The sequence below is a fragment of the Pristis pectinata genome, chromosome 3, assembly GCF_009764475.1.
Source record: "Pristis pectinata isolate sPriPec2 chromosome 3, sPriPec2.1.pri, whole genome shotgun sequence".
In the NCBI taxonomy this organism is placed as follows: domain Eukaryota; kingdom Metazoa; phylum Chordata; class Chondrichthyes; order Rhinopristiformes; family Pristidae; genus Pristis; species Pristis pectinata.
In genome coordinates this window covers 74002010-74020102 of record NC_067407.1, presented here as the reverse complement: position 1 = coordinate 74020102, position 18093 = coordinate 74002010, and the positions used below count along the sequence as shown (strand labels likewise).

General features: G+C 44.0%; 2 protein-coding genes across 2 annotated transcripts in view; both read left to right on the top strand.

The window, feature by feature from the left end:
- prkn (parkin RBR E3 ubiquitin protein ligase) overlaps nt 1-18093 on the top strand; it is an 821190-nt gene that overhangs the window by 793679 nt on the left and 9418 nt on the right. The window lies entirely within an intron of this gene.
- The window catches only part of agpat4 (1-acylglycerol-3-phosphate O-acyltransferase 4 (lysophosphatidic acid acyltransferase, delta)), a 138621-nt gene continuing 131832 nt past the window's right edge, over nt 11305-18093 (top strand). The window contains exon 1 of the mRNA XM_052012212.1: nt 11305-11402. The gene's annotated coding sequence lies outside the window, so the exon portion shown is untranslated. The remainder of the gene's footprint in view (nt 11403-18093) is intronic.

The window sequence follows — 18093 nt, the reverse complement described above, 5'->3', positions numbered from 1 at the left end:
CAGCAGTTGGATTCCTGGGATGGGGTGGGGAGGAATTGTCCTGTGAGGAGAAATTAAGCAGACTGGGCCAATACTCATGATCTCATTGAAATATACAGAATTCTTATAGGACCTGACAAGGTTTTTCAACAGGATAGATGCAAATATGTTGTTGTCCCAGCCTGAGGTCCAGAGCCAATGGTCACAGTCTCAAAATAAAAGGTTGGCCATTCAGGACAGAGATGAGAAGAAATTTCTTCAACCATAGGGGAGTGAATCTTTACAGTTTTCTACTCCAAGGGGCTGTGGATGCTCAGTCACTGAGTATGTTCATTCGCTGAGTATGTTCAAAACAGACACCAATAGATTTTTGGATATTGAGAGAATCAAGAGATATGGGGTTAATGAGGAAAAGTGTTACTGAGATAAAGGATCAACCATGGTCTTATTGAAAGTCATAACAGGCGTGAGGGACCGAATATGCTACTCCTGCTTCTATTTCTTACGTTCATTGATGGCAGTCTGTGAATGGCCCATAAGGGTTGCACATCAGCAGCAAAAGGGTTGCTGCCACCCTGAGTGGCATTCCTGCAACTTTAATTGCAGTAGCAAGAGGGTGAATTGGAAAGCCAGCCGGTTTCACTGATGTGAATCCAAGACCATGTTGCAAAAGGAACTGCACAGCAGACCAAGATTCAAAGCATCTGATTTCCCAGCAAACATTGGTTCCCAATGATCACTAAACATCAGGCATCAATGGAGAGCTCCTATCTGTAACAGAAAGCAAGCATAGGATTGATGTCCCAGATCCAAGCATGTAAAGGGCTTACAAATCACAAAAATATATGCACTGCACCTGTCAGGTATGAAGTTGGCACTCCTGAGTAATCCACTAAAGCAAATGGAAATGCTGTTAGACCTGGCACAGATGGATTCCACAGTGTAAGTGAAGGGAGATTGCTTGAACCTTGCTCCTCAATAGTTCTTCCTCTTAATTGCAAATTGCATTGGGACCTGAAGAGGTAGTGAAAGGCACTTAAGACGTTATAGAAGGCACGGAGCATACATGGGTGAAGAATCAGGATAGAAAATGATAAACATATTCCCATGACCTGGACCATGGGGGTTTGAGGGGACTGGATCATGGCCTGGAATTTGTGGATTGCCATAACCTTGCGCTCCCCTACCAGATGCTAATGAAAATTCACTGGTGGAACTGAGTCAGAGAATCATCTGGAATTGCCAGCGATTCCCAACAAAGTCCAGGTCATAGAAGCATGTTTTTCTACCCTAACTCTTCTCCAGGTTAGGGTTTGTGTTGTCTAAAAATTTTCCAAATGCCTTTCACATATTCCTGATATCCCAATGCAGTTTGCTTTTAAAAGGAAGTACTTTTGAAGCATAGTCGACAATGTAAAGTATAAAAGCAGCAGTCAATTTGCAATCTGCATGATCCCATGAATTATAAAGTGGCAATGACTAAGAAATCTGCATCCTTTGTGATGTGGGTGCAGGGATAAACATCATCCGTGACACCAGGGAGAATTCCGCTGCTTTTCTCAAAATGGCCCCAGAGTACAGGTGGGGGCTCAGATTAATGACTCTTCCAAGAGAAATTCTGTTATGCAGCATACGTAGTGTGCAATAGAATTTTGTCTAAAACCAGTTGGGTAACTTATGTGTACACAGCATGTTTTCATAACTTGGAGTAGAGTTCTCCATGAATAAAACACATATAAGCATAGAAGCAGCTGGACAAAGGCAATGATGTCAATTGATGTTACTTGCATGCCTCTGTCCCAGGCATGCATAGTTGATGGGTGTGGGTCTCGAGCACTGAAGCTGATCTCAACTGGAGGGTTAAAGTCTGTTCTGGCATAGCTCAGACCCACCTCTAGCTGGGCCATTGCTGGGGAACCCAGCAATGAAGAATCTTTGAGGATGTGTTAATGTTCCTTTAGGTAAGTTCTTGTTTTCCATTCCCATCTGGAATATTTGCTGCCCCCCAAACAACACTGCCTCTCTGCAGTTGACCTCTGCTGGTGTTGATATCCATTGTAGGCCCTCTGATCTTTCCCCACCCCATCCTCCACCTGATCTTCTTCCTGGTATCGCTTTGGCACAAAGACGTTCTGTACAGTGTGGGTGTATTTACCAATGAGTGCTTATAACCTACACAATGTATCAAAAATGGGATTTCCATTTTCAGTATGACCAATCCTGGAATTTTCTCATCATTCCTCTTTTCTGAGGGACACTGTCCAAGTGTAAATTGGCTGGCACGTTTCTCTTTATTTCAGTAGGTTCTGCACTTCAGTGGTTCCAAAGTGCATTGAGAGATCTTGAGGGCATGAGAGATACTTTCAAAACTAACATCCCCCTTTTCACACTGTGGTCAATGCCATTCTCAGTTTTCTTGGCCAAAGTTCCATCAGTTTACATCAAGGCCATTAAGCAGCTGTCTCTCCTTTTAAAATAATTCCTTGACTTCCAGCTGACTATACTTCCACTTGCAATATCCAAGTTTTTAACATCCAAGCTCAAGATGGCTTAATTACTACCTCTTTGTTTTATGAACAGTTGAGATTGAACTGGCTGGAAAAGATCTACTGGTCCATTGAACCGACCCCACATTGCTTCATGATGAGACACCTCTCCTCCCCATGCCCCCTTCTCCACCAGTAGAGCCATGCTGGGCAGCCAAAAGTAGAAGAGAAAAACTTAAAGCCAATAAGAACGGTTACTTTCCAACCCTCACAATGAGTTAGGAGACCACATGGACTTCATGTTATTACAGGAAGTACCTTCTCTTTTATATTTTCCAAATGTTTGTGGTATTTTGCCATCTGAACATTCATATTCTTGCTTCCTTGATTGCTTCTAATAAACCCCAATTGGAAAATTTATATCTTAGCATTAGGAAAGTGGCAGAGTTCCATTGTTCTCTTCTTGCTAACATTGAAATGTAACTGTGTGCATTGAAAGCAGGACTGCATGGTGGTGTAGCAGTTAGCACAGCTGCTTCACAGTTCTGAGGGGCCAGGGTTCAATCCTGAACTTGGGTGCTGTCTGTGTGAACCTTTCTCCCTGTGACATGTGGGTTTCCTCCAGGTGCTCTGGTTTCTTCCCACATCTGCATGTAGTTAGTTACCCCTTCCAGTAGATACATAAAAGACTGCAGATGCTGAAATCTGGAGCAACAAACAATCTGCTGGAGGAACTCTAGGGTAGGGACATGTTTGGCACAGCTTTGTGGGCCAAAGGGCCTGAATTGTGCTGCAATTGTTCTACGTTCTATGTTCTAACTCAATGGGTCGAGCAACTTTTGTGGGTGGGGAAGGAATTATCGACGTTTTGGGTCAAAACCCTCCATCGGGACTGATGCAGTGGAAACTACTGAGGGGGAGCAGTGAGAGGGGGTCTCACAGAATTCTCATCAAAGAGAGGAGGAAAACTTCTTTAAAGTCAGCATCCCTTGAAGAAACCAGTCCTGATGCAGGGTTTCGACCCAAAACGTTCAACAATTCCTTTCCCCTCACTGATGCTGCTTGGCACACTGATTTCCTCCAGCAGACCATTTATTACCTCTTAGAGTAGGTGGGTGACAAGAGATTCAAAGAGGGGTTGATATGCATATGAGAGACAGTAGGTTGTAGGGTTACAGGGAAAGTGAAGAGAGAGGGATGGTACTAATGGGATTCCTCTATTGAAAGTCAGCATGGATGCAATAGACCAAGTGCCTCCTTTGTGTCATAATATGTGAGTCCAGGAATTAGTGAAAGTGACAAAAACCATGAACCCATGTACTAGGTGAGGATAAGACTGGGCTTATCCAGTGATTGACTGCACAGGTCAGCTATTGTGGGCTGGTTGTACCTCATGGAAATGTACTCTGGGATCAGTTTCCCTAGAAAGTGTGAAAGCCACTACATTGCTTCCAGTTGTGTTGGTATCTCTCTCTCTCTCTCTCCAAGGTATTGGAAAATAGGGAGTAATTCAAACTCTTCCATCGGTTAGAAGATACAGGTGCCTGAGGGCACGTAACACCAGACTTAAGGACAGCTTCTGCCCCACTGTGATAAGACTATTGAATGGTTCCTAAATACAATGAGATGGACTATGACCTCACGATCTACCTTGTTGTGACCTTGCACCTTATTGCACTGCACTTTCTCTGTAGCTGTGACACTTTACTCTGTACTGTTATTGTTTTTACCTGTACTACATCAATGCACTTTGTACTAACTCAATGTAACTGCACTGTGTAATGAATTGACCTGTACGATCGGTTTGTAAGACAGGCTTTTCACTGTACCTCAGTACAAGTGACAATAATAAACCAATACTAATACCATTAATTAAAAATAAATTTTAGAGTGTCAAGCCAGCAGTCCCCTTCAGCAAGGTCCTGTCAGACAATTCAGCAAGTTCCAACTGACCTGCATTGCAAGAATACAGAGCAATTGGTCACACTATAATTTTTAAAGTGGTGCCAAACAATGTGACAAAATATTATCATCCTTCACTAATAATGAGGAACATTCCAACTAACAGTCATGTTTATGTATTTCACTTTAGCACAAAGTTATCCAGGTACCTGGCTGAATGGACAGTCCTTCCAGGTTGTTATTTTCCTGTTGTCAAACTGGGTTACTCTGGCTCTGTAGGAGTTAGGGGTGCATCCCTTGGTAGCTGTTTCAGTGAAGCAAACCTCTTTGGTATTCTTTCTGAGATGGTGCAACTTCCCCTGATCTGGAACTTCTTCCTCTGTCATGACCTCATGATCTGGGGTGAGGTGTGTCTCAAGTTACCGCTGCCTTTTGCCACCACTGGTGTTGGTCTGACGTAGGCTTCATCGTCACTAAATATTCAGATCCAAGTCATGGCACCACTGTTGTAGCAATGTGTCTGTCATCCAGATGAAGGGTCTTGATCCAAATTGCCAATTGTCCATTTCCCTCCACAGATGCTGCCTGACCCATTGAATTCCTACAGCTTTTTTTTGGTGTTGTCTGTCATCCTATGACTGCCTTTTGCAGTTTTCCTACACTTCCGTGCACTTCTGGCTTTCACAGCTTTTCTGTTGTTGGAAGCGGAGTTCTAGTTTGCCTGCTCATCAGTCTCTGTACAGCTCTGCTCATCGTCCCCTGGGTTGGGGTATTGTTGAAGCCAGTAATGCACTAGTTGGGGTCTGACTGTGAGCTCTTTAGCCAGCTTCACTGTCTTCTCTGTCTTTCCTTTACTCTGTGGAAATTGGGTTGATATAATCCAGAGATTAAGTTGCCAAATATTTGAGAAGTTGTCTCTGTGAGTTGTGGTTCATTATCTATGAACAACACCTCTGGAATGCCAAATCTGGCCATCTGTTCTTTCAGCCTGTGAAATGACCATTGATGAGTGAGTGTTTTCTAGGAAGTCTGTCTCCTAGAAATTTGAAAGACAATCAGTTATCACCAGATACAATTTTTCATAAGGTAAAACAGATCTGACCCAGGTTTTCCCCAAGGTCTGCCTGGGACTTCATGAAAATGACACATTTCCTTCAGTTGGTTCCTTTCTTCAGATCTGTCAGTCCTACTGGTCCTTGATCTCCATGTTCATGCCTGATCCATCTTGTTTGGAAAGAACCAGTTATGAACGGTTGATTGTTTCACTTCTAGATGGGTTGCAACATGCTTATAATTCATCTAATGCATTTACCGGGATTTCACCTGATGCTTCACTTGAGGATCTGTTACCCTTCCCTTGTGACTAAAGGATACAGTAATATCTCTGCTCTGGTTTACCTCCTACGGCTGCCCAGCATCCAGAGTGAACTCCTCTCTCCAGGTATCTCCAGTGCTTAGCCAGATTATTTGCCTGGAAATCCAGTACCTTGATAACCCCATTTTGTACTCGTTTGATTGAATCACACAGGCTGCTGTTCCATAGCACCGGTCCACATGTTATCTCAGTTTGGACGGTGGTTGGTATTCCAATGCAGGAATGGAGTACAAACTTAGTCTCATTAACCAGCACTTCTGACACAATGTCTCAGTGTCTCTCTTTGAGATACTGGAAGAGTTGTTAATAATTAAATCTGAATCAGGTTTATTATCACTGACTTAAATGTCGTGAAAGTTGTTGTTTTGCAGCAGCAGTACAGTGTAAAGACATGAAATTACTATAAATCACAAAATAAGTAAATAAATAGATAGATAGATTAAAATAGTGCGAAAATAAAGAAATAACAAGGTAGTGTTCACGGGTTCATGGACTGTTCAGAAATCTGATGGTGGAAGGGAAGAAGCTGTTCCTAAATCATTGCATGTGGGTCTTCGGGCTCCTGTACCTCCTCCCGATGGTAGTACCGAGAAGTGGGCATGTCCCAGATGGTGAGATGGTGAGGGTCCTTAGTGATAGATGGCACTTGGCCTCTTGAAGATGTCCTCAGTGGTGGGGAGATTTGTGTCCATGATGGTGCTGGCTGAGTCTACAACCCTCTGCAGCCTCTTGTGATCCTGTGCATTGGAGCCTCCATACCAGGCAGTGAAATAACCAGTCAAAATGCTCTCCACGGTACATCTATAGAAATTTGCAAGAATCTTTGGTGACATACAAAATCTCTTCAAACTCCTAATGAAGTAGAGCCGCTGGCATGCTTTCTTCATGATTGCATCACTGTGTTGGGCCCAGAATAGATCCTCCGAGATGTTGACACCCAGGAACTTAAAGCTGCTCACCCATTTGACTGCTGACCCCTCAATGAGGACTGGTGTGTGTTCTCCTGACTTCCCCTTCCTGAAGTCAACAATCAATTACTTGGTCTTGCTGATATCGAGCGCAAGGTTGATGTTGCGACACCACTCAACCAGCCAATCTATCTCACTCCTGTACACCTCCTTGTCGCCATCTGAGCTAACAAGGATACTTTATCAAATAGAAGAACTTATGTTGCCAAGATAGCGTTCTGCTTTTTCCACAGATACAAGTTCCACTCTAGACAATTTTGCACAAACACAGTCACATGATACAATTCCAGAAGTGGTATCAACCAATACAGTAAAACTCCAATAATCTGCAATTTGACTAATTGGAAATCCTGATGGTTTGGCATCTGGCTCACTGGATAATGTTTGTAGCAAACCTCTGGTTCACTGCGACCCCGGTTGCCATGCTCCCTTCCCACTCGCCAGGGCCCTGACTCCTGCATTCCCTTCACATTCAGCAGGGCCCCGGTTCCTGCAGTTCTTTTCCACTCACCAGGGCCCTGGCTCCCGCATTCCCTTTCAACCCACCTGGTTCACTAGGCAATTTATTATAATATTGCACTATTGTCTAGAAAAAGTGTTTGAAGAGTGTTGAATTACTAACAGAAATTTCATCCAAAAGTCTGGAAAATCAGTTAATCCAGCATCACTAAAGTCCCGAGTGTGTTGGATTATCAGAGTTTCACTGTATCAAGTGTGACATGGAATATTTTGTGTAAAATTCCTTCGATTTGCAGTTCACATGGAAAGCATTCAGACTTTCATTGAATTCTACACTTGGGGCAGGACTGAACATTCATTCTCAACCACGCCCTGGGTGCAGCAGCTTGCATTGATGGTAAATCAGGACCTTAAGCAATTCTGCACTACTCACTCACAAGCGAACATTAAGAGGTTGCTACAGCTTGTGTAACAATGTGGTTACTGTGTTGTAACAGGAACTATGTGAAAATCACTCTGGCTAACAATTTGAATACATGCATGCTTCAATACATTAAAGTGTGTTGAATTATATACATGTACAATAAAACATATTAAACACAATATAGTACAATAAAACTTGACAAACTATTTATAACAAACTGATGTACGTTTACTTACAAGATGGACTCTTGACCTCACAATCTACCTCATCATGGTCTTGTACCTCATTGTCTGCCTGCACTGCACTTTCTCTGTAACTGTAACACTGTTATTCTGCATTGTTATTGCTTTTCCCTTGTACTACCTCAATCCACTGATGTGATGAAATTATCTGTATGGATAGCATGCATAACAAAGTTTCTCACTGTACCTTGGTACATGTGACAATAATAAACCAATTTACCAATTTAAGAACACCCTGATGCAAGTTGGTGCCAGTTCATGTTACTCATCAGTTTTTTTAAGGGACTCACCTTGCATTTATTCCAAACCATTGTGAAAATTTATGAGCTCCCCATTGTCCTTAATGCAGCTTATGGTTGTGGAATCCAGTTATATCTCCTGTAAAGAGGAAGATTTGATGCAGGGAACTTACTTGCAGTGTGTTAGGGTGGGGAAAGCCCCAGTGGAGGTTTCAAAAGTAGGAAGAGGATTAGTTCATTGAGCCCCTCAAGCTTTATCATTTAATTGGATCATGGTTGATCTGTATCTGAACTTCATTTGCCTCCTTTAGTTCCATATCATTCAATATCCTTCCCCTACAGGAATCTAGGATGTTCAAGGCTTTTAGATCTCCCTTCTCACTGCCTTATTCACTGTTATCACTCTCACTCCCTCATTCTTTTATTTTGCTTCTATGAAGATGGTAACTTATCTTTACAGGCCTAACTGGTTGTTCTCTTGTGAGGGTCTCAATACACCTTGTATTTACATAGTGCCTTTTACATGGCACTTCACGGATGTACAATTAGACAAAATTAGCAATGACCAGCCAAGCAGATATTGGTTAAGGGATACAAAGACATGTCAAGAAAGTAGAATATAGAGTGCCATAAAGGACAAAAGGTGAAGAAGTTTAAGAGGAGAATTTCATAACTTATGACTGAAAGGAGTGATGGAAGTGATCCTGGCCACCTGAGGGGAGCCTGGTGGGACCAGACAGGAGTGGAGTTCAGGTCAGGTCGGGCATACCTTATGGGCTGGGTTGGGGGTCCACTCAGTACTTTATCCAGGTCAGGATGATTCACTTAGTGTTACTGCATGTGTCCACCGCCCTTGACCAACAACAGGGTGCAGCTCCATTTCTCTGCAGCTGCCTCTGTGTGGGTCATCTTAGGTCAGGTATGGAGTCTTCGGGCTGGGGTCAGGTCGGGGGTTCAGGTTTATACCTGAGTGGATCACCAGCAGGAACACCAACCAACGGTGGGGTGAAGGGTCCAGGCTGTATAGCAGGCCAGAGCTGAACAAACTTGGAATCATACAGTACAGGAGGGGACAATTAGGCTCATCACATCAGACTCAACATGTTGAAAAAATTATCCAATTAGTTAATTGCCCTGCAAATCCTTGCTTTCTAGTCTCCATACAATTCCTCTTAGAAAATTATTTATTGAATCTAATTGAACCATCCTTTCAGATCGTTACCATGCACAGATAAACAAGGGTGATTGCTTCCTCAAACCCTGCATGGATATGGTCTGCCCCTGAGAGTCCTACTAACTCTCCTCCTCCTACTGTTTTCAGGAGCTTGCCCTCTCTGTATGGTTCCCCCCCTCCCCATTCCACAGGGGGTGTGGGCACAGAGATGTAGCAGTTGGTGTTGCTGTCTCTCAGCTCCAGTTCAATCCAGTCCTCAGGTGCTGTTTGTGTGGAGTTTGCACATTCTCTCAGTGACCGCGTGACTTTCCTCTGAGTGTTCTGGTTTTCTCAAAGGCCTGCTGGTAAATTAATTGGGCACTATAAATTGCCCCTGGTGTAGGTGAGTGGGGGGAGTATCACAGGGGAGTTGATGGACACTTGGGAGAGAATAGGTTACAGGGAAATAAGTAAAGGATGGGGCTAATAGGAATAAGCTGAGCCAAATGATCTCCTTCTTTGTCATATGTAACATGAAGAAAGGTGGCCTACACATTAGAAATCTGGTTCGTGAAGATGCTTTGAAGTCAGCATAAAGATCCCATTGTAACCATATCTGGGAGCTCAGCTCCTGGCATTGAGTCTCTTCCCATCGATAGGAGAGGTGTTGTCTGCAGGCCCTCTCCCACTTTTTCTCAGAGAGGACAGAGTGGAAGTGGGATGATGTGGTGGAGATACTCGGGATTGAACCAAGGGCCTCAGTCTGTGGCCTCCAGCACTGTTACAATGAGACCCAACGCAAGTTCAGGGAACAACATCTCATCTGTCTGGGCACATTGCAGCCTTCCACACTCAATATCAATGAAATGAACTTTCGATGATATACTCTCTTTTCCTGTCTATATAAGAATTATTTCTGCCTGTTATCATTTTTTTCTTCTCTGTGTAGTCTGGCCTGCTATGCATGTCCCAGAACCATATCAGCAACAATCACACAACTGTAGTAGCTTAATCTGATCCCACCTGCCACATGGTGTCACCCTACCAGATAAGTTCTCTGTGTTCCACCCACCCAGATCTATTGGCTTCTCTCTTTCTCAGGTCTGATGAAGGGTCCTCATCTGAAACGTTAACTGTTTCTCTTTCCACAGATGCTGCCTGACCTGCTGAGTGTTTCTAGCATTTTTGATTTTCTGTTTTTATGTCACGTTGGCTCACTTTTTCTTATCCTATGTGTATCAGTCTGCCCTGCTGGGCAGGTCCCACACCCTCTCCAACAATACAATCCATAGACCAAGAAACTTAATGTACTGGTAAGTGTCCCCATCAAGCCATTTCAACTTGTCCTATCAAGACATTCCATTTGTTCTGCACCTCCCTCGCCCACCTTCCCTCCTACTGAAAACTAGCTTAAACATAGAACTTAGAATAGTACCATACAGGAGCAGACCCTTTGGCCCACAATGTCTGTTCCGAGCATGATGCCACATTAATCTAATCCCTTCTGCCTGCAAAAACTTGCATCCAGTTCTGATGACAGATTGCAGACCTGAAATATTGACTGTTTCTCTTTCCAGATGCTACTTGATTTACTGAGTATTTCCAGCATATTCCATTTTTAATTCAGCCATTCATATTGTTTGCAGACAGAGTTTACTTCCTTTCTTTTAAGGGGTGGCTGCCTCTGACACCAGAAAGACCTCATCCTCATCCTCATCCAGAAACCATGATGACAACACATGGTGAAAAGGTCTCAGTGTGAATTCTACACACTGCCTGCTCACATGTGCAATTACATTTTCAGGTCCAAGAGTTTTAAAGTGCTTATATATTCAGAACGTTCTCCCATCCTTAACACTCGAGGCAAAATCAGAGGGGAAATTAATGAGATGTTTACTGAAAGCAAAACTTTTACAGGTAATAACATAGGAGTATGATTAGGCTGGTGTGCATTGTAGATAGTGGCCTTCTCCTTTAAGGGAGTTGATTTCTACCAAGATGTTTGTGTTATTTTCGGGTCATTGATTGGTTGAGTGATTCATTTTGGGCCACTTTACTTCCTCTGCGATACACAAGAGTGGAATGTCTCAACGAAATGCCACAGAGAAACAGGAAACAAGTTACAGCGCGGAACAGAGGCAGTGTCGAAACAGCTTTCAGCCCCTGCATCGGCAGGTAAGAGCGATTGACTGATTTTATGGAATTAGTGAATTCAACAAATCTGGTGGGTCAGATATCTGTGGGGACACATAACCAGAATAATTCTACAATGACATTATCACTTTACTGAGCACTATTCTTTCAGCAAAGGGGTTCAGTTTTACATTTAAACTCCAGCATTTTAACAGAATTAACCCGGGGTCCGGATTGAAATCCAGCAAAATTCCATGGTTTGTATTCCTGGGACGGGGGTGTGTGTGTGCGGGCGAAAGACTCGTCACTATGGGCTCCTGCAAATTAACCTTATTGGAACTGCATTCGGTCCAAGACACTAACATTCCAAAAGACTGAAGAAATACTCTCCATCCTACTTTCATTTAGTGCCCAAGTATTAATTTTCCCGCCTCTAATAGTAGAAGTTGACCTGCATTGTTTGGGTAGCTGAAAGAGGTTGTCATGTATGCAGAAGGCGGGGCAAATATTGGGGGATCGAGACTCCACCGCGTCTGCAGATGATGAGTTGTAGCACACTTTCACTTGTCAAATAACATGTTGGGTTTCTGCTACCTTATGGTTTCGGTAACAATTTGGGATTAAAAGGGGGTCATAGAAGGAGGAGTGTCCAGTGGAGAAATAGAGAATAGGTTCTCGTTAACCTGATGAAATTACTGTCGGCGAGGCAGCCAGGTTGTTTGTAGATACTGAAAACACTGGAAAAGCACAACAGGTCAGACAGCTTCTGTGGAAAGAGAAACAGTCAATGGAGGCTCGAAACATTGGCTATTTTTCTCTCTCTTCCTCCGCAGATGCTGCCTGATCTGCTGAGTTCCTCCAGCATATTATGTATTGTTCCAGATTCCAGCATCTGCAGTCTCTTCTAGAATATGCAGTTTGTTTTTTTTTGTATTCAATTTTTCTTTTGACCATGGCAAAGCCAGTACTTATTGCCCATCCCTAATTACCCCCAACAAGGTGGCGGTGAGCTGCCTACATGAACCACCGCTGTCCTTCTAGTGAAGGTGCTCCCACAGTGCTGTTCAGGAGAGAGTTCCAGGATTAGGATCCAGTGACTATGAAGGAACAGCAATATATTTCCAAGCCAAGCTGGTGGATGAATTAGAGGAGCAGTTACTGGTGATGGTGTTCCCATACACTTTCTTCTACTGTCCTCTGTGGTGCTAAAGGTTGCTGGTTTGGGAGGTGCTGTTGAAGTAACCTGGCTGAGTAGTGGAGTGTGTTTTGTTGGTGGTGCACACTGCAGCCATTGTGCACCAATGGTGGAGGGAATGAATGTTTGGTATGGTGGATGTGGTATTAATCATGAGGGCTGCTTTTCCCTGGATAATGTCAAGCTTCTTGAGAGTTGTTGAAGCTACACTCATCCAGGCAAGCGGAGAGTACTCCATCACACTCCTGACTTATGCCTTGTGATGGAAAGGCTTTTGGTGTCGGGAGGTGAGTCACTCGCTGCAAGATATCCAGGCTCTGATCGGCTCTTGTAGAAATGGTATTTATCTGGCCAGCCCAGTTGAATTTCTGATCAACAGTGATCTCTAAGAAGTTGATAATGCCATTGAATGCCAAGAGTAGTTTGTTAGACTCTCTGGTTGGAGATGGTCTTTGCACTTTTGTGGGTGGATGAATGTTATTTGTCCCTTATCAGTCCATACCGGAATGTGGTCTGAGTCTTGCTGCATGCAAGTTTGGGGTGCACAGTTGAAGTGGAATTGCACATTATGCAATCATCAGCGGACATCTCCATGTTTGACCTTGTGATGGAAGGAAGATCGGTAATGAAGCAGCTGAAAATGGTTGGACCTTGGACACAGCTCTGAGGAAACTCCCTACAGTGATCTCTTGGGACGATGTTTACAGACCCCCAGCAGCCACAACTATCTTCCTCTGTACAATGTATCATTCCGGTCACCAGAGGTTTTTTTTCCCATTTGATGGCCAGTGACATCACTTGTCACCTTGATGTCAAAACTATGACCTTCAGGATCTGGCCAGCTTGGTTAGCACTGGTGCTATGGAACCACTCTTGGTGAAGGACATGTAGGTCCCTCACCCAAAGTATGTTCTGTGCCTCTGCTACTTTCAGTGCTTCTTCCAAGTGTTGTCCAACATGGAGTACTGATTCATCAGCTGAGAGAGGACAGTAGAAGGTTTCCATGCCCATGTTTGACCTGATGCTATAAGACCTCAGGGGATCTAGAGTGAATGTTGAGGACTCCTAAGGTCGTTCCCTCCCACCTGTATATCAATGAGCCAGTGGGTCTTCCCTTCCATGCGTAAGCAGTGATTGTGAGGGAGGAGTCTGACACATTGTTTCCAAGGCATGATTCTGTGAGTGTGACTGTCAGCCTGTAGCTTCACCCGTCTGTAGGACAGCTCTCCCGATTTAGACGTCAGGGTGCAGATTTTTTAGGAGGAGGGCTTTGGAACATCATATGGGCTGGGAGCAACTTTGCTGTGTCCAGCTTGTGTACAAAGACACCCAAGTCCCATTGAACATCAACATTATCAAGTCTTTCACATTGCTTTTCTGATTTGTTCCCCACATTTTTCTGCATTATATACTACATCTGCCATGTCCTTGCCCATTCATTTGTCTGTGTCATCCAGAAGTGACTTTGCATTCTCCTAGTTTTTTTAAAAAAACTCCCCTCAGCTAAATCATTGATTTATAGATCATGAATAACTGGAACACTGATTCTCGCTGTATCCTACTAATCACACCTCAGAAAGATCTGTTTTCCCACTCTGCTTTCTATCTGATAAACAATTCTCAAATGATGTCAGTATATTACCCTCCAACTCTGTGCTCTAGCCTTGTTGAACAGCCTCCTGTATGGGGCCTTATTGAAGGCCTTTTTGAAGTCCAAGTGCACCACATCTACTGTCGCCCTCTCATTTATTCTACACATCACTTCCTCAAAGAACACCAATGGATTAGAAAAACGTGATTTTCTGTTCATAAATCCATGTTGACTCTGCTCATCCTATTATTCTTTTTGAGGTGTTCTGCTATTACATTCCCCAGTATGGGTTCCAGCACTTTCCTTATTACTACTATCAGGCTAATAGGCTGGTAGTTCCCTGTTTTCTCTTTCCCTCCATTCTTGTATAGTATGGTCATATTTTCTGCCTTCCAATTCACAGGAACAATTACAGTCCATAGAATTTTGGAAGACAATAACCACACCATCCACTATCTCTGTAACCATCATTCTTGAAGTTCTGGAATGTGAACCATAAGGTGCCTGGGATTTATCAGCTTTTAGAACCTCCAATTTCTGCAGTACTTATTCAGTAGGCTGTTTCTTTCCATGAAGATAGACAAAGTTTTTTTTTTAAATTTTTTGCAGTTTCCTTATTCCCTGTTTATATACTCCCCTGTCTCTGTCATTGCTGTTTTTTTTTCTTTTTGCATACCCAATAGATTTCTTGTTAATCTACTGTCATATTCTGCCTTGCCCTTGTTTATCAATCCCTTGGTCCTCCTTTGCTGAGTTTCCCAATCCTTGGGCCTTCTGCCATTTCTGACAAATTGTAAGCTTCTTTGGACTTAACACTATATTTAATTTCCTCTGTGTTTCACAGGTGGACTACTTAGCCTTGCATTTTTATAGTTTAAAGGAAAATATTTCCTGAAAATTCTGCAATATTTCTCTAACTGCCTGCCATTGCCTGTCCACTGCCATGCCTTTCAATGTAATCTCCACTACATTGGTGCCGCTTCCTGCATCCGTGCGGAGCTCGTCAATTTCATCATCTTTGCCATCAACTTCCACCCCGCCCTTTTATTCGCTTGGTCCATCTCCAACACCTCTCTCCCCTTGATCTCTCTCTGTCTCCATCTCAGGAGGCAGATTATCCACAGACATCTTCAACAAACCCACTGACTCCCACAGTCACCTCGACTACACCTCTTCCCACCCTGTCACTTGCAAGGATGCAATTCCCTTCTCTCAGTTCCTCCATCTCCGCTGCATCTGCTCTCCTGATGAGGTTTTCCACTCCAGGACATCCGAGATGTCTTCCTTTTTCAGAAAACGTTTATCAATGGAACTCTCACCAGCATCTACTTCCCTTGTGTCTGCCCTCGCCCCACCCCCACTGACATAACAGGGATAGAGTTCCCCTTATCCTCACCTATCACCCCATGAGCATACGCATCCAACATATTCTCTGCAGCTTCTGCCATCTCCAGCAGGATCCTACCACCAGGGACATCTTCCCCTCCCCTCTCCACTTTCAGCACAGATTGCTCTCTCAGTGACCCATTTGTCCACTCATCCCTCCCCACCGATTTTCCCTCCTCTAGGCACTTATCCCTGCAACTGCACGAGGTGTTACACCTGCCCCTAAACCTCCTCCTTTACTACCATTCAGGGCCCTTCCAGGTGAGGCAGTCCTTCACATGTGAATCCATCAGTGTCATTTATTGTGTCTGGTGCTCCCGGTGCAGCCTCTACATTGGTGAGACCTGATGCAGATTGGGGGGTTGTTTCATCGAACACCTTTGCTCTGCCCGCTGTACCGGCTGGGATCTCCTGGTGACCTGCCATTTTAATTCCACTTCCCATTCTCACACCAACATGTCTGTCCATGACCTCTACTGCCAAGTTGATGCTACATGCGGATTAGAGGAACAGCACCTTATATTCCGCTTTGGTAGTCTCCAACATGATGGCATGAACATCAATTTTCTATAACCTCCAGTAACCACTCCCCTCTGTCTCTTCTTTTTCCTTATCCCACCGGACCCCATCTCGTTCCCCTCTCATGCCCTCTTGAACTGCCCATCACCCACACTCCTCCCACTGGTTCCGCTCCTCACCTCCTTCCCTTTATTCCATGTTCTTCAGCCCTGTGTCATTTCCACCTATCACCTCTCAGCTTCTCACTTCATTCCCACTCTTTCTCCCCTTCCCCCACCTGCCTATCACCCCCCTCACCTGGATCCACCTATCACCTGCCATCTCTTGCTCCACCCCTCTTTTCTCCCCCCTCCCCCCCCCCCTTTTATACTGGCTATCTCCCCTCTTTCTTTCCAGTCCTGATAAAGGTCCCTGACCGGAAATGTCGACTTCCCATTTCTCTCCAGAGATGCTGCTTGATCCACTGAGTTCCTCCAGCTCCTTTGTGTTGCTAATGTATTTTCCCAGTCAGCCACAGCCAATCTTCTCTCATGGCTTCATAGTTTCTTTGTTTAAATTTAAGACCTGAGTTTCTGATTGAACAACATCACTTTCAAACTCGGTGTAAAATTCAGTCATATTTTGGTCATCCTTCCCTAAAGGTCCCTCTACCGTAAAGTAGCCATTTTCCTTGTTGGTTCCTCAACGTGCTGATTTAGAAAACCATCTTTAATATATTCCATGACTTCATCCACCACCCTTTTACCACTAATTTGACTTGTCCAATCTCTACGTTGATTAAAGTTTCCTGCTAAAAGTAAAAATAACTGCATATGGTGGAAATCTGAAGTAAACAAATACTGAAACACTACGGATCAGGCAGCATCTGTGGAAGGAGAAACAGTTAACATTTCAGTTCTGGGGCTTTTTCCCCATTAGGCAGCCTTTAAATAACTCCTGCCCTTTTGTTTCTTAGCTTGACCCCATGATCTGCTGAGCACACTGTATTGATGCCATCCCTTATTAATAGCTCTACTCCACCTCCTTTTCCTTTCTTCCTGTTAAATATGTTTAAACTTTCATCTCCAGTTTTGCTTACTCTTCAGCCACATTTCTGTAATGGGGTTTACCATTTACTTCGAGTTGTGCCATTGATTCGTCTAACTCGATGCAAATGTCATGAGCATTTAGACAGAGCCCCTTAAATTTTGCCATTTTTTGACATTCTAAATTTTGACTCCTTTTTCTATTTGTCTTTGTTTCCTTCACCTATTTATTTCATGTACAACCTTTCCAATTTCCCCTAACTACTCTGTTTCTCTCCTTCCTCAATTCCCTTTGAGGTTCCCATCCCCCTATCAAGCTGTTTTTAAACCCTCCCCAGGAGCCCCAACAAGGCCCCTGCAAGGATACGGGTCCCATCCTGTTGAGGTGCAAACTTTATCTCACAGAGAGCATGCAGAAACAGGCCCTTCAGCCCACCAAGCCTGCACTGACCATCAACCACCCATCTACACCAATCCTACATTAATTCCATTTATTTTCCTTGCATTCCCTTCAATTCCTACCCCTCACCTGTACATTAAGGGTAACTTGCAATAACCAATTAACCCATCAACCCACAGGTCTTTGGGATGTAAGAGGAAACTAGAGCACCTGGAGGAAACCCACATGGTCACACACAGCACCTGAGGTCAGGATTTAACCAGGTCTCTGGTGCTGTGAACAGTGGCTCCACTAGCTGTGCCAGCTATAAGTGTGTACAGGTCCCACCGCCCCAGAAGCGCACTCAATGCCTCTGAAAACTAAAGGTTCACACCCCCCCCACCACAACCACCACCCCTCCAGCCACACATTCATCTGCTCTCTCCTCCTGTTCTTGTACTTGAGCACATGGCACTGGGAGTACCTGAGATTATGAATGTTGAGGTCTGGCTTTTTAACCACTGTCCTAGTTTCCTTACTCTGCCTACAGGACCCCATTCCTCTTTCTGCCTATGTTATTGGTACTGATTTGTGCCACAACCTCTGGCCATTTACTTTCCCATTACAGGATGCTCTGC